Below are 24505 nucleotides of genomic sequence, written 5' to 3'. Positions count from 1 at the left end.
TATGAGGTTTAACAGGCCCAAGTGCTGGGTCCTGCACTTCGATCACAACAACCCCATGCAATGCTACAGGCTTGGAGAAGAGTGGCTGGAGAGCTGCCCGGCGGAAAAGGACCTGGGGGTGCTGGTTGACAGCCGGCTGAATATGAGCCAGCAGTGTGCCCAGGTGGCCAAGAAGGCCAACAGCATCCTGGCCTGTATCAGAAATAGTGTGGCCAGCAGGAGTAGGGATATGATTGTGCCCCTGTACTTGGCACTGGTGAGGCCGCACCTCGAATCCTGTGTTCAGTTTTGGGCCTCTCACTACAAGAAGGACATTGAGTTGCTGGAGCGTGTCCAAAGAAGGGCAACGAAGCTGGTGATGGGTCTAGAGCACAAGTCTTATGAGGAGCGGCTGAAGTAACTGGGGTTGTTTAGTCTGGAGAAGAGGAGGCTGAGGGGAGACCTTATTGCTCTCTGCAATTACCTGAAAGGGGGTTGTGGTGAGGTGGGTGTTGGTCTCTTCTCCCAATAAGTAGTGATAGAACAAGAGGAAATGGCCTCAAATTGCATGAGGGGAGGTTTAGACTAGATATTAGGAAAAATTTCTTTACTGAGAGAGTGGTCAAACATTGGAACAGGCTGCCCAGGGACGTGGTGGACTCACCATTGCTGGAAGTGTTCAAAAAACATGTGGATGTGGCGCTTCAGGACATGGTTTAGTGGGCATGGTGGTATTGGGTTGATGGTTGGACTTGATGATCCACTTGAAGGACTGGAAGTCCACCCATCAAATCCATATCTTTCCAATTCAGAGAGAAGGATGTTGTGGGGGACAATGTCAAAGGCCTTACAGAAGTCCAGACGGACGACATCAGTAGCTTTTCTCTTGTCCACTGATGTGGTCACTCCATCATAGGAGGCCACTAGGTTGGTCAGGCAGGACTTGCCCTTGGTGAAGCCATGCTGGCTGTCTTGAATCACGTCCCTGTCCTCCTTGTGCCATAGCATAGTTTCTAGGAGGATCTGTTCCATGATCTTCCCAGGCATAGAGGTTCAGATCAGGTTAGTCAAGCAGGACTAACCTTTCATAACCCCCTGCTGACTGGGCTGATCATTTGGTTGTTTTGTATGTCCTGTGCGATGGCGCTCAAAATGAATTGCTCCATAACTTTCCCTGGCACCGAGGTCAGACTGACAGCCTGTAGTTCCCTGGATCCTCCATCCGGCCATTCTTGTAGATGGGTGTCACATTTGCTAACCTCCAGTCAACTGGGATCTTCCTGGTTAGCCAGGACTGCTGATAAATCATTGAAAATGGCTTTGTGAGCACTGCTGCCAGCTCCCTCAGTACCCTTGGATGGATCCGATCTGTCTCTATAGACTTGTGTGTGTCTAAGTGGTATAGCAGGTCACTATGTCCTCTTGGATTATGAGGGTTTCATTCTGTTGCCCATCTCTGCCTTCCAGCTCAGCAGTCTGAGTACCCAGAGAACAACTGGTCTTAAAGGCTGAGGCAAAGAAGGCATTAAGTACCTCAGCCTTTTCCTCATCCTTTGTTGCTATGTTTTGCCCACCCATCCAATAAAGGATGGAGATTCTCCTTAGTCCTCCTTTTGTTGTGAATGTATTTATTGAAACATTTTTTATTGTCTTTTATGGCAGTAACCAGATTAAGTTCTAGTCAGGTTTTGGCCCTTCAAATGTTTTCCCTGCATAGCCTCACCACATCCTTGTAGTCCTTCTGCATTGCCTGCCCCTTCTTCCAAAGGTCCTAAATTCTTTTTCTTTTACCCTGAGTTCCAGGCAAAGCTCTCTGTTCAGCCAGGCTGGTGGTCTTCCCCACTGGCTCGTCTTTTGGCACATGGGAATGGCCTGCTCATGCCTTTAAGAATTCCTTCTTGAAGAACGTCCAGCCTTCCTGGACTCCTTTGCCCTTCAGGACTGCTTCCCAAGGGACTCTCTCAACCATTCTCCTAATCAAGTCAAAGCCTGCCCTCTGCAAGTCCAAGCAGTTCTGCTAACTACCCTCCTTACTTCTCCAAGAATCAAAACCTCTATAATGTCATGATCGCTATGCCCAAGACGGCCTCCAACCACATCACCCACCAGTCCTTCTCTGTTCACAAACAACAGGTCCAGCGGGGTGCCTTCCCTAGTTGGCTCACTCACCAGCTGTGTCAGGAAGTTATCTTCCACATACTCCAGGAGCCTCCTAGACTGTTTCCTCTGCTGTATTCTATTTCTAGGAGACATCTGGTAAGTTGAAGTCCCTCATGAAAACAAGGGCTAGCAATCATGAGACTTCTCCCAGCTGCATATAGAATATTTCATCTACCTCTCCATCCTGGTTGGGTGGTCTATAACAGACTCCCACCATGACATCTGCCTTGTTGGTCTTCCCCCTGATTCTTACCCATAAACACTCAACCCTTTCATTACCATCATCAAGCTCTAGACAGTCAAAACACTCCCTAACAGGCTACCCCACTGCCTCTCTTTCCTTGCTTATCCCTTCTGAAGGGTTTATAGCTCTCCATTGCAGCACTCCAGTTGTGTGACTTATTCCACCATGTTTCTGTGATTGCAACTATCAGAGTTCTCCAGCTGCACAATGGCTTCCAGCTCCTCCTGTTTGTTGCCCATGCTGCATGCATTGGTGTAGATGCACTTCAGTTGGGCTATTGATTCTGCCACCTATTTTGGGGCAGAAGCCCTAATTCCTACATTACCATTCTCAGGTACTTCCATGGTTTCCAACACATCAATAACCCTCGTGTCTTTGCTGCCACATGGATCTCCATGCCCTACCTCCACTGAGATGGCAGACCGAATGACCTTGCTAGCACACTGCCCCCAGGCTTATCTCTAGCGAGTTTGGTTTTATCCCTTCCACCCTTCAAATCTAGTTTAAAGCTCTTTCAATGAGCCCTGCTAACTCCTGTGCAAAGATCCTTTTCCTTCTTTGAGACTGGTGTACTCCATCTGTCACCAGCAGGCCTCATGTCATGTAGACAGAACCATGATCAAAAAAACCAAAATTCTGCCAGTGACACCAGGCTTGGAGCCAGGTATTGATCTGCTGGCTTTTAAATCATAGTAGACAATGCTGAAAAAAATGGAATATTGTAAGGACATTGGAATTTTTGGTAGTCTGAGGGTGGCTGGCAACTCTCCCCTTGAGAAGGAGCTTGCAGAACAACCAAGTTAGTGCACACAAAAGCATCAAGTAAATGAAAGATTTGTAAGGGAGTCTGAATTGGAATGTGTGCCCAAGAGGTAGGCTGTGGTTCCAAATTGCTGGGCGTGGTATGTAGATAAGCTTATTGGAGTGGGGGCAGTGCTGAAGGTGCTGCACCCTGCATTTCTAACTCAGGTTTTGAATTTGCACTGGGATTGATAGAATGTAATTATTCACTAACTTTGCAATGAAGAGTGCAGCAAAACATTGTTTTACCTTGCTTACTAGCTCATCAGCTTCAGGAATTTGATGTGCAGTTATTCACCAACTGATGCATTTCTGAGTGCTAAGGCTTCATTTTCTAGCCTTTGGAATATAGTCATTACTATTAAGCTAATCCTTAACGAGTGAAGGTGTTGGAGAGTGATCTGTCTCATTCTCTTGCATGTTCTATAAAGCACACTGTTTTCCAAGTGCAGTACGATACTGAAAGTTCAGGTGAAATGTCCTCATTTCCTGAGTGCAGCTGTCTGCAACTGAGCGTTGTTGGAGATCCCCTGAGGATTCCTAAGTGGTTCATCTCTTAGGATTTAGTACCTTCCTGGGTACATCTGACATGGTGTTGCTTTTTTGTCTTCACCTAAAAAAATGCTAAAACAGTATCGTTCTCTTCTGTTGAACATCAGCTAATGCTGATAGTACTGTGAGAAAGTACAAACAAGAAACCCAACCCTTTCTTTTGTATTGTATTGTTTTCCATATGATTATGAGTGGAACCTTCTACCTGAAGTGTTCTGGTACATTGCAATAACAATCTACTGCAGTTAGTGAACAATAAATATGAAGAATCATAATCACATCAACTCTTCCTGGTGGTTGACATAAATTATATACCATTTCTAATAACATTGTAAAATTGTTTGGACAAAATAAAATAAAATAATTCTTTCTGTAGATTATATTATTATAATATAATATATTATTAATATATTATGCTGTTGTCCTGGTTTCAGCCAGGATAGAGCTGGTTTTCTTCACAGAAGCTAGTGTGAGACCGTGTTTTGGATTTGGGATGAGGAACTGTTGATAATGTGCTGATGTTTTGGGTTGTTCCTGAGCAGTCAAGGACAGTCCAGCTTCTTGCACTGGCCTGCCAGCGAGCAGGCTGGGGGTGCACGGGGAGCTGGGAGGGGACACAGCCAGGACAGCTGACCCAGACTGGCCAAAGAGATATTCCCTACCATACAACGCCAAGCCCAGTACATAAACTGGAGTTAACCGGGGGGCGGAAATCGCTGCTCGGGGACGGGCTGTCGATCACTGGGTGGTGAGCAATCGCTGTATTGGGCATCACTTGTTCTTGTACGTTCCTTTGTTGGTATTATCATTGTTGTTTCCTTCCCTCTTTCTGTCCTATTAAACTGTGTTTATCTGAACCCACAAGGTTTTTTTTCCTAATTCTCTCCCCTGTCCCACTGTGGGAGGGGGAGTGAGTGAGCGGCTGCGTGGTGCTTAGTTGCCGGCTGGGGCTAAACCACGACAGTCCTTTTTGGCGCCCAACATGGGGCACGAGGCTTGAGTTAATAACGGTTGCAGGTCACAATATCAGTTTATTTGATTTGCATCATGCTCTTGTCTTTGTCGTACATGTTAAGGATCGATGTTGGTTTCTGCGGGCTGCTGCACTCTGCGATGATTAGTAATGTCTCACCTGTGAGATTTGTTTTTAGAACACTTACCTTGAGCTTAATGTGGTATCATCTGAGCTCTGTACTAAAGCCGTTACTGTATTTTGGCTACTATCTTGTGGAGACGATTAGCAATTATACTTCTGCCTCTGAAAGGCTTTTTATGGAGGAAATGCAGAATGGTACCTTTGCTACCCTCTATCATAACATTTCCTCCTTCATCACAATAATTTTTCAGTATTTTGAACACCCTTGGGTAGTTAAAATACCTCTATTGCTACTTCTGGGGAACATTGTTTCGGTTTTGTCTAAGGTCAGCAAGCAATTTAAGAATATCACCCGGAGATCTACCCCAAGGCTGGATAGTTATGAATGGCAGGGTGTGTGGAACAGCATGGGCAAATGCCTGGGGCGGTGGGCACCTCTGGTGTTTTGGAACTTCACTCATGAACAACTGCAGAATCCTGATAAACTAGCAGAATATCTGGAAGAAGTATGCTGTCGGCCTGGCAGCTCCAAGGAGACACAAATCATTGCAATGTGCTGGGGCCTGGCCGATGCCTACTGAGCTCTATTTAACACTATGCAAAGGGGAGAGAGGCTCTCTGGGTCTGATGGCAATGTGACCGGCACTGCCACTACTCCAACCCCCACGGCGGGCACTGTAGCTACTCAGACTTTTGCAGCTGAACCAGAGAACCAGCCCATCCCGGTATCAGTTGCCCCTGTACAAAAGAAGAAATCTTGGAAGCGGGAGTCAGCTCGTTTAGTAAGGGAGGAGGAAGATTCTGCTAAGAAGGAGCCAGAGGAAGAGAGTGAGGAGGCAGAGTGCTCTGAAGCAGGGCCATCACAAGGACTGAAGAGGGAAGAGACCGAGTCATCACTTGAAGAGGAGGAAGAGGAAGAACTCACAAAAGACACGGTAACTACCCGATCTCTATCCCTGAATGAATTGCGAGATATGCGAAAGGATTTCAGCCATCGTGCAGGTGAACACATTGTCACCTGGCTGCTCCGATGCTGGGATAATGGGGCCAGTAGCCTGGAATTAGAGGGTAGGGAAGCCAAGCAGCTGGGATCCCTTTCTAGAGAAGGGGGCATTGACAAAGCAATTGGAAAAGGTGCATGAGTCCTCAGCCTCTGGAGACAACTCCTGTCGGGTGTGAAGGAAAGGTATCCCTTCAAGGAAGATGTTCTATGTCACCCAGGCAAGTGGACCACCATGGAGAAAGGTATACAATACCTGAAGGCGCTAGCTGTACTGGAAGTGATTTATAGTGACTTGGACAATGGACAATCATCCAAAGATCCAGATGAAGTCAATTGCACGCAACCTATGTGGCGGAAGTTTGTACGGAGCGCACCATCATCATGTGCCAAGTCATTAGCAGTAATGGCCTGGAAAGACGGAGAGAGACCAACGGTGGATGAATTGGCTGGCCAACTCCAGCAATACGAAGAAAGTCTCTCTTCCTCCCTACGGGCCTGCGTCTCTGCTGTAGAGAAACTGTCCCGGGAGTTCCAGCAATTCAAAGAGGATATGCCCTACCCTCCACCCGTATGAACTAGTGTCTCAGCCATTAGGAGTAAGCGCTCTTCTGTTCAAGAGAGAAGATATAGAGGATACACACCGCGAGCCACCCTGTGGTTTCAATTGCGTGACTACGGAGAGGACATGAGGAGGTGGGATGGAAAACCTACCTCGACCCTAGAAGCATGAGTACGCGAGCTGCAAGGAAAAACAATTACAAAGGGGGGTTCAGGTTCCTCCAGAAAAATCGTCGCTCCACTTTCCAGCGGGCAGTTTCCCAGAAAGAATAGAAGAGCTGATCTCACCTCTGATCCTCTTGAAGGGACTTCTGATTCCTATTTACAAGAAGTGGGTAACGAGTACTATGACCAGGACTAGAGGGGCCCTGCCTCCAGCCAGGCGGAGGAGAGGGACAACCGAGTTTATTGGACTGTGTGGATTAGATGGCCTGGCACATCAGACCCACAGGAATATAAGGCTTTAGTGGACACCGGTGCACAATGTACCTTAATGCCTTCAAGCCATATAGAGGCAGAACCCATCTGTATTTCCGGAGTGACAGGGGGATCCCAACAGCTGACTGTACTGGAGGCCGAAGTGAGCCTAACTGGGAATGAGTGGCAGAAGGACCCCATTGTGACTGGCCCAGAGGCTCCGTGCATCCTGGGCATAGACTACCTCAGGAGAAGGTATTTCAAGGACCCAAAAGGGTACCGGTGGGCTTTTGGTATAGCTGCCTTGGAGACGGAAGAAATTCAACAGCTGTCCACCTTGCCTGGTCTCTCAGAGGACCCTTCTGTTGTGGGGTTGCTCAGGGTCGAAGAACAACAGGTGCTGATCGCTACCACAACAGTGCACCGGCGGCAATATCGCACCAACAGAGACTCCCTGATCCCCATCCATGAGCTGATTCGTCGGCTGGAGAGCCAAGGAGTGATCAGCAAGACTCGCTCACCCTTTAACAGCCCCATATGGCCAGTGCGAAAGTCTAATGGAGAGTGGAGACTGACAGTAGACTATCGTGGCCTGAATGAAGTCACGCCGCCGCTGAGTGCTGCCGTGCCGGACATGCTAGAACTTCAACATGAACTGGTGTCAAAGGCAGCCAAGTGGTACGCCACCATTGATATTGCTAACGCATTTTTCTCAATCCCTTTGGCAGCGGAGTGCAGGCCACAGTTTGCTTTCACTTGGAGGGGTGTCCAATACACCTGGAATCGACTTCCCCAGGGGTGGAAACATAGCCCTACCATTTGCCATGGGCTGATACAAACCGCACTGGAACAGGGTGAAGCTCCAGAGCATCTGCAATACATTGATGACATCATTGTATGGGGCAACACAGCAGAAGAAGTTTTTGAGAAAGGGAAGAAAATAATTCAAATCCTTCTGAAAGCTGGTTTTGCTATAAAACAAAGTAAGGTCAAAGGACCTGCACAAGAGATCCAGTTTTTAGGAATAAAATGGCAAGATGGACGTCGACAGATCCCAACAGATGTGATCAACAAAATAACAGCTATGTCTCCACCAACTAGCAAAAAAGAAACACAAGCATTTTTGGGCGTTGTGGGTTTCTGCAGAATGCATATTCCAAATTACAGTCTGATTGTAAGCCTTCTTTATCAAGTGACCCAGAAGAAGAACGATTTTAAATGGGGCCCTGAGCAACGACAAGCCTTCGAACAATTCAAACAGGAGATAGTTCATGCCGTAGCCCTCGGGCCAGTCCAGGCAGGACAAGATGTTAAAAATGTTCTTTACACGGCAGCCGGGGAGAATGGCCCTACCTGGAGTCTCTGGCAGAAAGCACCAGGAGAGACTCGAGGTCGACCTGTAGGGTTTTGGAGTCGAGGATATAGGGGATCTGAGTCCCGCTATACTCCAACTGAAAAGGAGATATTGGCAGCATATGAAGGAGTTCAAGCTGCCTCAGAAGTGGTTGGTACTGAAGCACAGCTCCTCCTGGCACCCCGACTGCCGGTGCAGGGCTGGTTGTTCAAAGGGAGGGTCCCCTCTACACATCATGCAACTGATGCTACGTGGAGTAAGTGGGTCGCGCTTATTACACAGCGGGCTCGAATAGGAAACCTTAATTGCCCGGGAATCTTGGAAGTGATCATGGACTGGCCAGAAGGCAAAGATTTTGGAATATAACCAGAAGAGGTGGTGGCGCGTGCTGAAGAGGCTCCACCATATAATAAACTGCCAGAGAATGAAAGGCAATATGCCCTGTTTACTGATGGGTCCTGTTGTATTGTAGGCAAACATTGAAGGTGGAAAGCTGCTATATGGAGCCCTATACGACGAGTCGCAGAAGGTGCTGAAGGACAAGGTGAATCAAGTCAGTTTGCAGAGGTGAAAGCCATCCAGCTGGCTTTAGATATTGCTGAACGAGAAAAATGGCCAATACTCTATCTTTATATTGACTCATGGATGGTGGCAAATGCTGTATGGGGGTGGCTACAGCAATGGAAGCAGAGCAACTGGCAACGCAGAGGCAAGCCCATCTGGGCTGCTGAATTGTGGCAAGATATTGGTGCCCGACTAGAGAATCTAGTCATAAAAGTACGCCATGTAGATGCTCGCGTACCCAAGAGTCGGGCCACTGAAGAACATCAAAACAACCATCAGGTGGATCAGGCTGCTAAGATTGAAGTGGCTCAGGTGGATCTGGACTGGCAATATAAGGGTGAATTATTTATAGCTCGGTGGGCTTATGACACCTCAGGCCATCAGGGAAGAGATGCAACATATAGATGGGCTCGGGATCGAGGGGTGGACCTGACCATGGATGCTATTGCACAGGTTATCCATGAATGTGAAACGTGTGCTGTGATCAAACAAGCCAAGCGGTTAAAGCCCCTCTGGTATGAAGGACAATGGTTGAAATATAAATACGGGGAGGCCTGGCAGATTGACTATATCACACTTCCACAAACTCGCCAAGGCAAGCGCTATGTGCTTACCATGGTGGAAGCAACCACCGGATGGCTGGAAACATATCCTGTGCCCCACGCCACCGCCCGGAACACTATCCTGGGCCTTGAAAAGCAAATCTTATGGTGACATGGCACCCCCGAAAGAATTGAGTCAAACAATGGGACTCATTTCCGAAACAACCTCATAGACACCTGGGCCAAAGAGCACAGCATTGAGTGGGTGTATCACATCCCCTATCATGCACCAGCTTCCGGAAAAATTGAACGATACAACGGACTGTTAAAGACTACACTGAGAGCAATGGGTGACGGGACATTCAAACATTGGGATAAACATTTAGCCAAAGCCACCTGGTTAGTCAACACTAGGGGATCTGCTAATAGAGCCGGCCCTGCCCAATCAAAATTTTGCATACTGTAGAAGGGGATAAAGTCCCTGTGGTGCATGTGAGAAATACGCTGGGGAAGACAGTCTGGGTTACTCCTGCCTCAGGCAAAGGCAAACCCGTTCGTGGGATTGCCTTTGCCCAGGGACCTGGGTGCACTTGGTGGGTAATGCAGAAGGATGGGGAAGGCCGATGTGTACCTCAAGGAGACTTGATTTTGGGTGAAAATAGTCAATGATTTGAATTGTATTATGTTAATTGTTACACAATACAGTATGAAATTACTACTATGGTTGCTATCTACCATATCAATGGTATTACAGTAAGAATCACCCAGACTGATGAAGAATGAGCTTCACTGAAACCAAGCAACGTGCGGCAGTGATGGAACCAGAACTGGCTTCAGCAGCTTGCGCCCAACAATTCCCTCGAGATCGACATCTTCGACCTGCAGATCATGGACATGGACTGTGCCAGATGACAATCCAACACCACATACCATCTCCCCTGCCCTGAGAGACTGCTCTGATGGATGAAGCCCAGAGTCATGGACTGAATGAACTCCACAGACATTTTAAAGTGATGGCCCATGGATTAAGAAAGTGATATCTGTCTGTATATATTAAAAGGCAGGAAGAGTAATAATGAATAATTGGAATGTGTTGAAAAGTATAGGACCTGGGCATGACGTAAATGGTATGGAATAAGGGGTGGATAATGTCCTGGTTTCAGCCAGGATAGAGCTGGTTTTCTTCACAGAAGCTCGTGTGAGACTGTGTTTTGGAACTGGGATGAGAAACTGTTGATAATGTGCTGATGTTTGGGTTGTTCCTGAGCAGTCAAGGACAGTCCAGCTTCTTGTGCTGGCCTGCCAGCGAGCAGGCTGGGGGTGCATGGGGAGCTGGGAGGGGACACAGCCAGGACAGCTGACCCAGACTGGCCAAAGAGATATTCCCTACCATACAACGCCATGCCCAGTACGTAAACTGGAGTTGGCTGGGGAGTGGAAATCGCTGCTCGGGGACGGGCTGTCGATCACTGGGTGGTGAGCAATCGCTGTATTGGGCATCACTTGTTCTTGTACATTCCTTTGCTGGTATTATCATTGTTGTTTCCTTCTCTCTTTCTGTCCTATTAAACTGTGTTTATCTGAACCCACAAGGTTTTTTTTCCTAATTCTCTCCCCTGTCCCACTGTGGGAGGGGGAGTGAGTGAGCGGCTGCGTGGTTGCCGGCTGGGGCTAAACCACGACAGCTGTACATTACTACTATACCTCTTGTAGTACATACTCAGCAGTATGACTGAGATTTGACAATTGTTCTTTTAACAGTATAGGCACTAGGTTTAATTTCTTGTTACGTAGCTTCCAGGAAGCCTTTTTCCTTTTAGTCAACCAGTGCAAGCATGTCTTAAATGACCCATGTTGTGTATCTTATGGTAAAAATTAGAAATGGGAGAACTGCTTTGGATGAAATATGAAATGACCAAGCTTTAATCTTAAAAATGGGGTTAAACTTCTGTTAGGTTGTGGAACCTATAACTTCTTCTTGTATTTTGCCTTGTAATGTGCTTTACTGTGCCAGTTTCCTCTTCTCACTGGTCTAAAACTGACTGAATGGGTAGTATGACAAAAGGGCTACTTTTGTTATTTTTCTGATCATATATAAATTGTATTTAGGAATTTTAGGAAAAATTATGTCCAGGGCTGGGACAAACATCTGGCCAAACTGAACCTCTGAGTCCAAGGATGTGCTCTCAGTGCTCATGCATACAAGCTGGTGGATTCTTCAAATCGGAAAGTCTGAAAGCTGTAGTGAAACCATGAAAATCCTGAGCAGAATCTCACATTGAGAGTTTCCATTCTATGCAGGTATAGTATTACACATCACATTCCAAAAGAGATTTCTATTAAAATTTCTGCAGACGTTTCAACATCCTGCCTGTCAGCTTTGTAGAGCTGTATTTGCAGAAACAGCTGAACCACGTGTTTTTTTGAAATACCTGTTGTGATAAGTAATCAAAAAATCTGTTAGGTGGAAAAGACTTAATGAGCCATCAGATTTGGGCAGTGGAATTACATGACCACTGATCATTTCCAAGAGCAAGAAATAGGGGAGTCCGCAGAAGTTGGGTTGTACAAATAGGAATAACTTGTGGCATTGCCTTACTGCTGTGCTGCTTTCCCTTTCTCACAAGGATTGGGTAAGTACATGTTAAGGTTTGTGAAGCTAGATGTTTTTCTAATATGTGGGGTTTGTACTGGCCCTGAAATAAAGTTGATAATGTTAAACTTGTAATAACAATACTTCCTTTTTGACTCCTAGAAAACCATGCCTTTACTTAAATTTTTTGTCTGTCTGACCTTAGCATGTTTGGTATGTCCGTAACTGTTGCAGTAATTTGTGTACTGTAAACCTCTATTTATGTGTAGAAATAGAAATGCATGTCCAGCACTGACAGATGGATGCTGGGCTGTGTTTTTGAGCTATGGCACCATCTGTTCAGCTTGACATGGTTTGGAAACAAGCATTCAGTGAGTTACTGGCACGTCTTCTGCTTGCCTGAGGAAGATGCTGAAGACTGCAGACAGGCAATACTTAGAGGTGGCCATGAACAATTTTATAAGGGAGAAAAAGAGGGGAGAGGGGAATATGAGTCAAGATTCAACAATTGCTAAAGGGAGACAAATGGCTGAGTAGGATGGCAGATGTTTGGAAAACTAGAAGGAAGTTAGAGATGTTGCTGGTTCTTTTTCTTCCTTTTAACCAAGATCCTGGTGGCAAGGGTACTGAACACTTGACACTTATTTTTGTTGAGCTGGTTGAATGATATAGCACCATCACATGCATTTAGGAGAACATCAATCGTCTGCAATGGCATTACACTATCTGTTTGAAAGGACTTATGGAATTGAGTCCTATTGCCCCATATTACGTGGGATTTATGTCACTAGCTTGCACTGAACCAAACCACAGGTGGACATCCAGGCACCAGAACCTGTGTCCCAGGTCCTGGGTTCCTAGTCTATCCAGGAACAAGGCTGTCGTGTGCCTGAATTTGGCTGACAAAGGCAACCCAGCTCAGAACCTGAGAATTTGAACACAAAGTGGGATTTCAGAGCTCATGTCCTGCCATCGTTAGTACTGGAGCCTGTTGCCAATAAGGATAGAAACCCACTAACCCAGAACTAACGAGTCTGAGGTGTGGTAAAAACAGTTTGTCCCGCCGATTGCTTGAAGCTGTTAAATGCTTTCAAAAGTTCTTACATCACTCATCAGCCACAGTATTCAAGAGTACCAGTGGTCTATGTCTGGAGTGTAGCTCAATTTGCATCTTACCCTTATGTTTGCTCTTCATGAGGAGGAAAAATGTTATTGCTGCTTTACAGATGGGGAGCTGAGAGAGAGTAACTGATTTCTCAAGAGTGTCATAAGAAGAAGCCAGTGGAGACAATTGATTTCTAAGGATGCCAAGTATTAGTTTCGCAAGTTGACCATGGGCTGCCTTTCATTTCACAAAGACCAGAGAACATTACGGTTACATAGCTTTATGATACACTGAGTGTTTGGAAATGTGGGACACCAATGGTTTCTAGTAACAGAGTTGGCTGAATTGTCTCTTTTTTTGTCAGGCCAGAAGTTATTTTTTTCTCTCAATATCCATTTAACACTCAAAAAAAAAGAAAGAGGAAAAAAAAACACCACCAAACAAAAAACCCCCACATTTTACAATGCACGTCAAAAAACTTAATGTGTTACCAGGGAGTTAAAAAACAGCACTCTTCAAGTGGTGTGCTTGACTGTCACAATCACTGTTGAGAACGAATGTCTTAAGAAAGTGTCAAGATGCTGAATTTTCTGGTAACATAATTAAGCTTAAGTGAATATCAAGGAACACAAATTGATGACAAAATAAAATTAGGTTATATAACATAAGGGAGGACTGTAAAAATAGAAGGGAGGATGATGGTAGAATAAAATGCAGCACAGACAAGTTTAGTTTCAATTTTTGCTGATATTGGCACTTTCTTTTTTGAGAATAATGAAAGGAATCTCCTTAATGTATACTTAGCATGAAAATTCTGAGATTGTTTTTAATAACACAATACAAGTTCACATGGATATATGAAACTGTCTGCTGCTAATACCAAGGAAACCTTTCCATTTAGTCTATTTTGTCATCATAGAGGAGCAATAAATGCCTTCTAAGCTTGAACGAAGATTTTTTTCTTTTGCTCTGAACAAGGTTGGACTGAGCATGTGCTGGCAATACTTTTGAATTTCTCCTCCAAAAAAAGAAGGGAGGGGGACTAGCTGTATTCATAAGGTTTCCTGGAAATAGTGTGTGTCAGAAAACTGTGTCTCATGATAGTGCTAGCTGGGAAGTCTCTCCATGTTTTAAATGACTAGACTTTCACTGAATGTTTCAGTGATGAATGCAGCTTTTCAGTGTATCTTGTTTTCCCACTATTGTTTCTGCTTGGTCAAAAGTAGATCAAAGTCTGAGGAGAAATAGTAGGGAAATTTGGGACAGTTGAACAGGGACCACAAAAAGAGCCAGAAGTTTCATGGGAAGTGCCTTGGGGATGATGTCTGGACAGCAGGATGCAGCAAAGGTTTTGGGGCTGGAACTGAATGTGAAGAATGGGGACAATGGTATTTTTGTCTCCCAGCTACTCCGGAGAGCAGTGGGAGAAGTGGCATTTAGGGTGTACAGTACAGCAACCCCTTGTATCAATCAAACTGGCTCCAGGCAGAAGCAGGACTGGAGAGGAGTGAACTGCCTCTCCATGGGCTCTGCTTGCTGCTTGGATAGATCAGGCCTGGGACATTACAGAGGGGCTCTTGGAGGGAAGGCAGCCTCTCCTGCAAGGAGAGGTTCTCCCAAAACCTGTTCTTGGTGCAGACACATCCTGGTGGGCTATGTCCTGGGGTAGGAAGCTCTGAGAAGATGAACCCTCCAACTCCATACCCCAAGCGGTATTTAGCCCAGGAGAACTTGTGTCATGGTGGAACCTGAGACAGCCTGTCCCATGAACTGTCTGCTAAACTGACGTTTCTATTGGTGATAAAGTTTGACAAAGAACAGCAAGAGAAGCCAGAGGCTTTGTATATGTGACAGTCGATTATTTCTCATAGCAGAGACAGCTGAGTGGTTGCCCTCAGGGCAAAATGATAGACTACTTCAGATGCTCTGTAGCTCATCCTGTGCAATGAACAAGACTTTTAGAAAACTGAGCTCTCTGCTAGACCAGAATATGAGAGCTCTGGTTATTAAGCTGCTGAATTCAACTGTACAGCTAAAGCTCTAGCAAATGAGCAGTTTAAAATGATTTTATGCACCTAAAGGTAGAATATAATTCTCCTAATGGAAGTAGGTGACAGGAGAAAAAATAGGCTTGAAAGAGTATCAGCAATGTGGTAATTACTTCAGTTGCCCGCTTTGGGGTGCAGGACACTGACAAATAAATTGTAGATGTCATCTGTATGAAGTGCTCAGACTCTGATTTAGTCTGAAAGAGCTTCTCAGTTTAATATTGTGCATGATCGTAATGGCTGCCAGACATAAATTTAATGGATTGGGTAGAAAAAAACCCGCCACTATTTAAATGTGAGTCCTGGTTCTAGGAAGGTGGCTGTCTATAAAATTTTAAATAATATCTTAATGTTTTTAACAGAGATGTGAAGGGTAAATTGCATTTCAGTCAAGTGCACATGATTATTTTCACAGTTGATCTCTGGCATGCTCTTTTCATGTGGGCTGAAGGTCCAAAATATGACTCAGTCTGGATTTCATATCTGCATTTCAGAGGCACTGAAGTCTGAGACTTGGCTGTTCAGCAAACAGCAGACACCAGCTTCCCATTTAATCATTCCCGGTGGTACCCAAGTTTCTGTCCAGTTATCTGTGCAATTTAACTTGTTGGACCTGACTGTTCTTTCATGCTGACACTTTTGATGGGTTCGTTAGCTCCAAAAGTCATATGCATGCCACCTAAGTTTGAGGACCCAGGGCATTATGTTATCAGCTACAAGGCTGGCTGATGTGAATACAGGTTGTCACTTAAAATCCTAGTAGACATGCAATCTCAGTTCAATCACTCCACCCAACTGTTCACAAGGGAAGGATGGTCTTGCTCAAAAGTGGAGGGGCAGGTGTATTGGGTTTGTGTGGCAAGGTTTTGGTAGCGGGGAGTGACAGGGATGGCTTCTGTGAGAAGCTGCTAGACAATTCCCTTATGTCCAATAGAGCCAATGCCAGCTGGCTCCAAGACAGACTTGCCACTGGCCAAGGCTGAGCCCATCAGCAAAGGTGGTAGCGCCTTTGGGATAACATATTGAAGAAGGGGGGAAAAAAAACCCTTCACAATTGTAGCCAAAGAGAGAAGTGAGAATATGTGAAAGAAACAACTTTGCAGACACCAGTGAAGAAGGAGGGGGAGGAGGTGCTCCAGGTGCCAGAGCAGAGATTCCCCTGCAGCCCCTGGTGAAAACCATGGCGAGGCCGGCTGTGCCTCTGCAGCCTATGGAGCTCCACGCTGCAGCAGATCTCCACCTGCCACCCATGGAGGACCCCACACTGGAGCAGGGGAAGAGAGTGAGGAGTCTTCCCCCTGAGGAAGAAGGAGCGGCAGAGATGTGTGATGGACTGACTGCAACCCATGATCCCCATCCCTGTGCCGCTGGGGGAAAGACATAGAGAATTTGGGAGTAAAGTTAAGCCTGGGAAGAAGGAGGGGTGGGGGGAAAGTGTTTTAAGATTTGCTTTTATTTTCTCATTACCCTACTCTGATTTGATAGGCAATAAATTAAATTCATTTTCCCCAAGTCAAGTCTGTTTTGTCTGTGAGTGTAGTTGGTGAATGATTTCTCCCTGTCCTTATGTCGACCAATGAGCCTTTTGTTATATTTTCTCTCCCCTGTCCAGCTGAGAAGGGGTGTGATAGAATGGCTTTGGTGGGCACCTGGCATCCAGCCAGGGTCAACCCACCACAGCAGGGTAGGGAAGAAGGAAATAAATCTGTTGTCTAAAAAATAGCTTGACTTTCAAATCTTTAAGGTGCTTCAATCTGTACTGAGGCAAAGGCAGAATCTCCAATAATGAATTTCACAAGGACTTGGGTTCAATTAATCCTTCTGTCTTAGTTACATAATTGGCTTTCATCGCCTTGTTTCCTGAGTGCTTGCTGGCTGGTTAGTGCTCTGAGGCAAAAGGCAGAGCTTTTAAGGCAGGTAGGTCCTGTAGACTGTGTTTGCTCTGTATTCAAGCAAATGTCCTGTTGATATTCTAGTTTTGCTGAAATAAGTATCATGGGATTTTGGTATTACAGGTGCCAAATTAAAGTAGTATGAAAAATATTGAATGGTATGGCCTAGGGAGCAATGTTTTCTCAGAATATGTGAAAATAGGCAAAGAAATATTCCCTCCGGTAGGGCTTACTAATTATCTTAGAGGGTGGCAGAAACTACTCATCTCAGAAGAGCAGAAGAGAACTAAGTTTGCCAGAAGTTGCGAAGAACCTCACGCTTAAGCTTATTTATTTAGGTAGCTACCTGTCCTACATGGTCATAATATCTACAGGAAAACCCCTAACATAATTAGGTAGTTTAATGGGTTTTATATCTAATCCTTCCATCCTACCATGTCCTTCTCTTTGCCAGACCATAAATGAGTATTACACAATGTTTTCTTTAGCTTACTCAGTCTAGTTGTAAATGCTCAAGGTGTGGGCTAATTTACCTGCAGGTAGCATCTGGCAAGTACGTGAGAAGACGGTGTGGATATTTTAGTCTTGCCATTTAATTTGACAGTTGAAAAACAATGCTGCTTATGTTATCTTGTGGTTCTCTGTATTAAGTCCCTTGTTGTTCCTTATTCATAGTGATATGGTAACATTATTGTACTTGTTGAATATGAGCATGCCTTAAACTATTGGAATATGTCCAGTTTATTCTTTAAAAAAAAAAAAGAAAAGCTTTTACTCTCCGTTTTGAAGGAAGGGTTTGGATTTATCAGTAGAGGAGGGGAGCTGCTGATTGAACACAGACATACCTAGTTTTCCCTGTCTCCATATCAGAGTGCTGGTTAGTTTTATTAGTGCATCTATCTAACCCCAGACTATTCAAATTCAAGTCTTTGGTAAATCCTGTGGTACTAACCCTAAAGCTTTGGCCACAGAGTTGAACATTAGTAGCTGAGAAATGGGAATTAGCCTAGTTAGCATAATAAAAAAATCTGTCTGGAGTGAGCTTCCATCAGAAAGTAAGAGATGAAAAGCGGGTTAGGCCAAAAACCTAAAAATTACTTTAATTCCAGATATGCAATTTCTTTTTCTCTTATGGCCCAACCTAGGCCATACTTATACTACAATAAATTCTGAAAGAGAAGACCATTTCTGTGTTGCCTGGATAGCCTGTGAGGTAGACTGCTCTCCCCTATGAATTCACTAAGCTCAGGTTTGTTTTAAGGCTAAATCAGAATTTTGGATCTTCAGGCTATTCTGTTTTCATACCTGCTACTCAGTCTGTGCCTGTTTCTAGCAATCATAGATTCCCTTTACCTTTATATCGAATGAGTCAGTCATGCAGTTCTTGAAAAGAAGCTAGAAGCGCTGCTTACTTACCTGTGCAAAGACTGTCTGAGCTGAGACTTGCAGAGGTTGAGTCATCTGCTCACTGACTGATCCAGAATGCCCTAGATACTGTTCCTGCCTCTGTAGTTTGCTTACAGTTGATCATGGTCAAAAAGAGCTACACATACTTTTTCTCAAAGGTAAGGTTCAAGAATATTTACATGTTTGTTTCATATACCGTAACCCCAGGTAGGGAGGAGCTGTGCTGTTGGGAGGTGGAAATACTTCCCTCTTTAGTTAACCACTTAGAAAGCAGTGTGGTTTTTAGGGAATTTGAAGGATTCTTTTTGTTTGCTAGACTCTAGTCACAGTACTTCAATATGCTGCAGCGTAAGAGCAGCAATGAATCCTCATCAAGGTGAGGAAGAAACAGAGCTTCTTGGAGCTTACTGAAGGTCAGCATCAGCTCTGATTTGCCTTAAGACGTAAGAGTGTGCTATGATTTACAGCTGGTCGTTCAGCATTGCACTGCTCCAAATGTGCCAGAATACCCCTGTCTTCATGTTGCCATTGGCTTCATCTGAAAGATGGGGTTATGTCCTACAATATGGTTCATGTTCGTAGTAGCTTGCTACTGGTCTCTCTTGAGGTAGAGTTTGCAGTTGTGAGGCTTTCATGTACGTAGAGAATTAATGCTTACTTTTATGGACTGTTCAGCCTTTTAAGAAGGAAATATCTTATATGGTGGCAAGAAATAAACCAGACATACATTTCTGTCACCCTGAGCAAAAAGCAAAGTTGTGTAAGAAAATTACTGTTTTATTCAGAAGGGGTTTTAATCTACCATCTTCTTTACTAAGCTTGCCTTCAAGTTTCAGAGTTGCTGTTTTTTATTTAGGCAGTTAAACTTAGGTTCTATGGGAACTCTTCTGAGTAAAAGAAAACTTGATCATTCACAGGAAGCGAAGATGACACAGCTAGATTTCTCTCAGTCTTACACCAGTGAAAGGGCAAAAGGCAATGGTTACAGACAGAAAAATAAGAAAATCTGTTTTAACATAAGAATCTTTCTCCTGTGAAGGTGGTCAGGTAGGATCAGAGGTTCCTCAGAGAGGCTGTGAAATCTCCATTCCTGGGGATATTCAAAACCCAAATGAACCTGGTCCTGGACAGCCTGTTCCAGCTGTGTTAAAGAGTAGCATTGGACCAGATGATCTCCAGAGGTCTCTTCCTATTCAGTCCCGTGGTGCTTTGTGTGCAGGCTGCAACCTTTCCCTCTGTAAGCATCTAGGTGGGGCAGAAAGCTGATCATTTCACCACAGTAAGATAAAGAAAAGCTTTGTTCAGCCATGCAAGGAAAAAAAGACTCAGGAGTGCTGCCCTTTTTGCAGAAACTCCTAATAATGAATTTTCTGTTCTAGCCTATAAAATGTGTTGAGGACTTCTAGGCTTTACAGTATTCCCTGTAAAAATAGGCTGACTTGGTTATTTTCTGCACCTGCATGAAAAGTCTATTAAAAATTGTTGTGATCTGCCACAGTCTGACTCATGATGCATGTATTTGGTCTTCAGTTTTAAACTTGCATGTTTTCAGTATCTTCATACACTGATGGTTCTGTTAAAATATATGTGTGAAAGCAGGTGCAACCCTTAATTTGATGGAAGTGTTTTATATGCATGACTTTGAAATGGCAGCCTCAGCTAAAACCTATAGGCTGCCTTAAGAGAAAGCTGACACCCTTTAATATCACACCTTTTACCTTTACATAACATATACAATACATATAGAATTAATGTACTTTACAGAGGGGAAAGCCAGACTATTTCAGGGATACTTTGAGTTACTTTTACAGGCTATTCATTGTATCCTTCTACCTATAAAGCCATGTGCCCTATAGTTGATAGGTGCTCATTGAAAACTATGTACACATTGGAGGGAGAAGGAAAAAATTATGTAAAATAGCTTTCTTGGACATGAAAATCCGAGCTCTGCTATTTTGGGATATACTAATGTTAAAAATCAAGTGCTGATAGTCACTGATAGAAACCTTTCCACTTCCAGGAGACCACATCTCCCTCTGAGCCTTTGCAGGAGTGTAAGAAAGACCAGTCCTTCACGCATCCTTCTATGAATAGATGTGATGAAATGAACATGGCTTAACTTGAAACATGGAGCAACCTGGGGAAAGGAGGGAGGACTTCGCATACAATGCTTTTAGGGGAAGAAAATTAGTGTTTGGGAAATTCTAATAAATTATAGATGTTGAGTGCGCAGACTGTAAGCAAACACAATACAGTGCAATACTTGCAGCAGTGTTGTGTTTTGTAAATATAAACTCCTCCTGCAAACAATTTCATTTGCATCTCTGGTAATAATGTAGCCATACCAGCAAAGCCTGCTGCAGAGTTGATGCCTTTTTATCTGAAAATTCCCCTAATGGAGTGAAAATTCCCCTAATGGAGTTAAAATTCCCTTAATGCTGGCTTGCAACTTGCTTAACTTGATCTATCACTAGGCTTTAACTCCAGGCATTAAAATTAGCATTGATAGGTCTTTTGCTTCATTTGCAATGTGTGTAGGTATTAGAGATACGTATAAACAATTATAAAATGGTTGCTTCTTTATCAGTGCTAGCAGAAGATTGTGTGTTGTAACAGTGACTTTTGTCCTGCTGCAGATGAATTGAGGAGCATTAGTTTAGCGGCTTACAGAAGCAACAAGTACCCAGTCTACATTTCATGGTTTATTGTGGGGTGGAATTTAAAATACATTGGAATACCATTAACCTTAAACTGAAAGCCATTCTAATTGTCAGCTGGTATGTACCACTATTATTGGACTAGTATAATAGTGATATTCCCATATCCTACAGACAGTTTTCCTTCTGTTCTGCTTGGTTTTGAAAACAGTGCAGGGAGAGAAATGAACGTTTCTGAGAATTAACAATTGTGTGCCTACTACATGAAACACTAATACTGCCTATAATGTCAGTGCAAATTAGGGGTCTGTGTGTTTTTTAAAATAAATGAGAGGAACAAAAATAATGAAAGATGATATACTTCTACATCTTTAATGCTACTCCAAGTGAGATGGAGGTAAAGGTTTGGCTCTGAGTATATTTTTAACAGACTTGGTAAACTAATGCAATAAACAAGTGTAAATAAATAATTTAACATGCTTTCTTTTAAGGACCAAGCTATTGGTAAGAATTTTAGTGTCTGAGGGTTGGAGTTTTTTATTAGCGTGGATAGAGAAAGCCTTTGCCTTTACAGAACACTGCATGGGGCTGTTCTCTATATTAATGCCTCGTGCTACGAGTTCCGCTTTGGCAGAGAACTCGTAATTAATATAATGTGCTACAGTATCTGACTATGGCAAGGTTCATTTAAAGGTGCTCTGGCAGCACTGGCACACAATTATCTGTTTCGCTGAGTTAATTTTATAACTTCAAAATGTTTTTTTTAAGCTTGTTGCCTTTGGGATTAAATTACTATGTTAAAGTTGAATATTTGGGAATATTTTTAGTAGCTAGCTGCAAGATACAGTATGATGTCAAAAGCACTCAAGATACTTATTTTTTAGAAGTCAGTAGACAGCTTTTTTGGGAAATGGATGAGCTTTACTTTTCTTAGGAAAGCAGTAGTAAGGTGTCACAAACCTGTTCATAAACAGTGGGAGAGTTACGTGTACACAACCAGGTTATCACAATTTCCAAGGAAAAGCCTTGTGGAACAGTTTATAAAGAGGTTTTTTTTTAAAAGATAAACTCAGGACACATAGAATTCTGTTTTGCAATAAGCAGGGGTTAGTATCTTCAGAAAAATTAAATCTCTCATTGTGAATAACTTTAAATTATAAACAGCAAGTATGCTTGCAAGGTAGTTGACTTTATGACATGAGGCAGGTGGAACAAAATGCGAGTTAGACAGGGGTAAGATGAGGGAGAACTGAGATTCTGAGCAACCAGCTGTGTATATTTATTGGTGTTTTGTTTTTTTATACCTACCTCATTCTGTTATGAATTGTCTTAAAGGTATCTTGTCTAAAGTTTTCAGAGCCGCAGATGGTAGGAGGGAATATGCAACTGATGAAGACCTGGACTTGTGCAAAAGTTGTCTGCAAAAGCAAATTGCAGAAAGCATCATACTGTGTTTCAAAGGATGTGATCTAGATTAGTGTTCTGAAAGTCAACATTAAATATTCATAGTTCCATAAAATAAGACTGACAGTGAAATTGGATCACAGCTGTTGCAGCTGTTTCATGTATTCCTAAAGCCTGCAGGATACCTTCTTTTCACTTGGATAGCTGTGGCTGTCAAGAATCCTTGGTACTCTTCCACTCTGCAGAGTGGAAGTGACTCTCTATGGGGGTCATACTTCACATTTAGGTCTCTACATAAATGAAGTGGAGTTGTTTTCTTCAAAACTGGGAACACTGAAGTTTCTGTAAATCTGGGCTTTGATATGGTTTCCTTTTAGAATATATTTAGTGTAAGGGTTTTGTACCAGCAACAGTACAAGCCTCTCAGACCAGGAATAAGAATACCCACAAGGAAAATCTTAAGTGGGGTCTCCTGTATTGTTCCTGAATTTCCATCCAGACAATTAAGCTACTGCTTTTGAACTGCCTAGCAGTGTAGATTTGTAAACTTGCTGGCAGTGAAGAGATGCTCTTCTGTCAGACAGCTACAGAGAAAACTTACTGTGTAGGAGAAGTTTTCTGTTACCTGAATCATCAGTGTTTAGTCTCAGAAACTAAATCTTTGAGAATAAGACCCATTCCTTTCCACCCCAGTTCCTATGGAAATGTTGATTCTAAAAAGTCTCTGTCTTGGCTTACTGTCAAGGAAGGCGTTAGCTGAAAAGGTTGATATTTCTCTCAGCCATCTCTGCTGAACCTGTCTGTATCAATTTGACCTGGCTAGCAATGGATTGGCAGTTAAAGCAGCTGGAAGAATGGTTCAAATGAAATTTAGAATAACAAAATTCCCCAGTAAGCAGAGCCATTATGCTAGTTTATCACTAAATCCAACATTGACAGCTGTACTAGATGGGCTGTAAAGGTAAGTGTCTGCATAGCATAACTTCTACTTTATTGGTCTTTTGCTTCAGTGATATTTTAAGTTTTATGATGCATAAAGAAGTTTCTGGCATTGACTGAAACAAATTATCCTTTTAGCTTTCTCAACTACTTACCTCTTTTGATGCAAACACAAAAGATAGATGTGTTTTGAGCTGATGATTTTTTTTTTTAAACAGCACTGAGAAAATTGACAAATGCCTCTTTGTTATGTTTTTCTTAATCCGTATGATCACATAGATGGTATATACCATTAAATAATTTCATTAGGTAAAACATGGAATGATGCAAAGATGGAAAGAAAACTTTGCAGGCCTTTTTAGATCTGGTATTATTCAGATCCATTTTAGGTGGGTAATGACTGAGAGGCATTTTCATGTTACGTTCTGATGATTTGTTTTACAGCAGCTTGTGCCAGACACAGGTGAAGACATCAAAGAGGAGGTATCTTTCAGCCTCTTGTGGGCAATATAGCCAGAGCTTGTCTGAAGGAATAGGTGATATAACAAAGGAAGAAGGTACTTAGCTCCTTCAGTCAAGTAATTCTTCCCAAGCTGCTGTTATGGAACACATTTGGATTTCTATGCCTTCCTTTAGAAGGCAGGGTTAGTATCCTGTGCATCAGCCCTCTTCTGGGTTAGAGTGGGACAATTAAGAAAATGGTGAGTTAGGTTAGTTAGCTGTGGGCAGCTGCCTACTTTGAGTGAGAGAAAATAAACACGTGTTGTGTTTACAAACCAAACATGCAGATGCTCTAGAATTCATGGTGCCATGGGTGATGGATTTCAAGAGGATGGAGAGGACTGTTAACATTAGAAGGAAGCTAAAAATACTGGAGGAGAGATCAGTGTACGTAAATGCTCACTTTACTTCCCCTGCTTGGTATTGTTAAAAAGATTACAATCATCTCCTTCCTTTGATCCTCAATAAGGATTAGGGGCGCTTTTTTTCACATTACAGCACTTAGGATGTATGTGAAGTGATTCATCTGACCAATGAGACTGAGGCTTTAGCCAGGTTTTTCCAGACAGGGGGCATGATTCACTTCTTGTTTGGTTGCGTGTAGACCACTGTGCTTATGGTTTGGGACTGCTAGTTTTAACTAAGGAGCAAGCTAATGATTAGTTATGAAGAGGAGGGTGTAAAAGGGA

The sequence above is a fragment of the Phaethon aethereus genome (assembly GCF_964289735.1).
Source record: "Phaethon aethereus genome assembly, chromosome: 4".
NCBI lineage: Eukaryota > Metazoa > Chordata > Aves > Phaethontiformes > Phaethontidae > Phaethon > Phaethon aethereus.
This window is presented reverse-complemented; position numbering follows the sequence as displayed.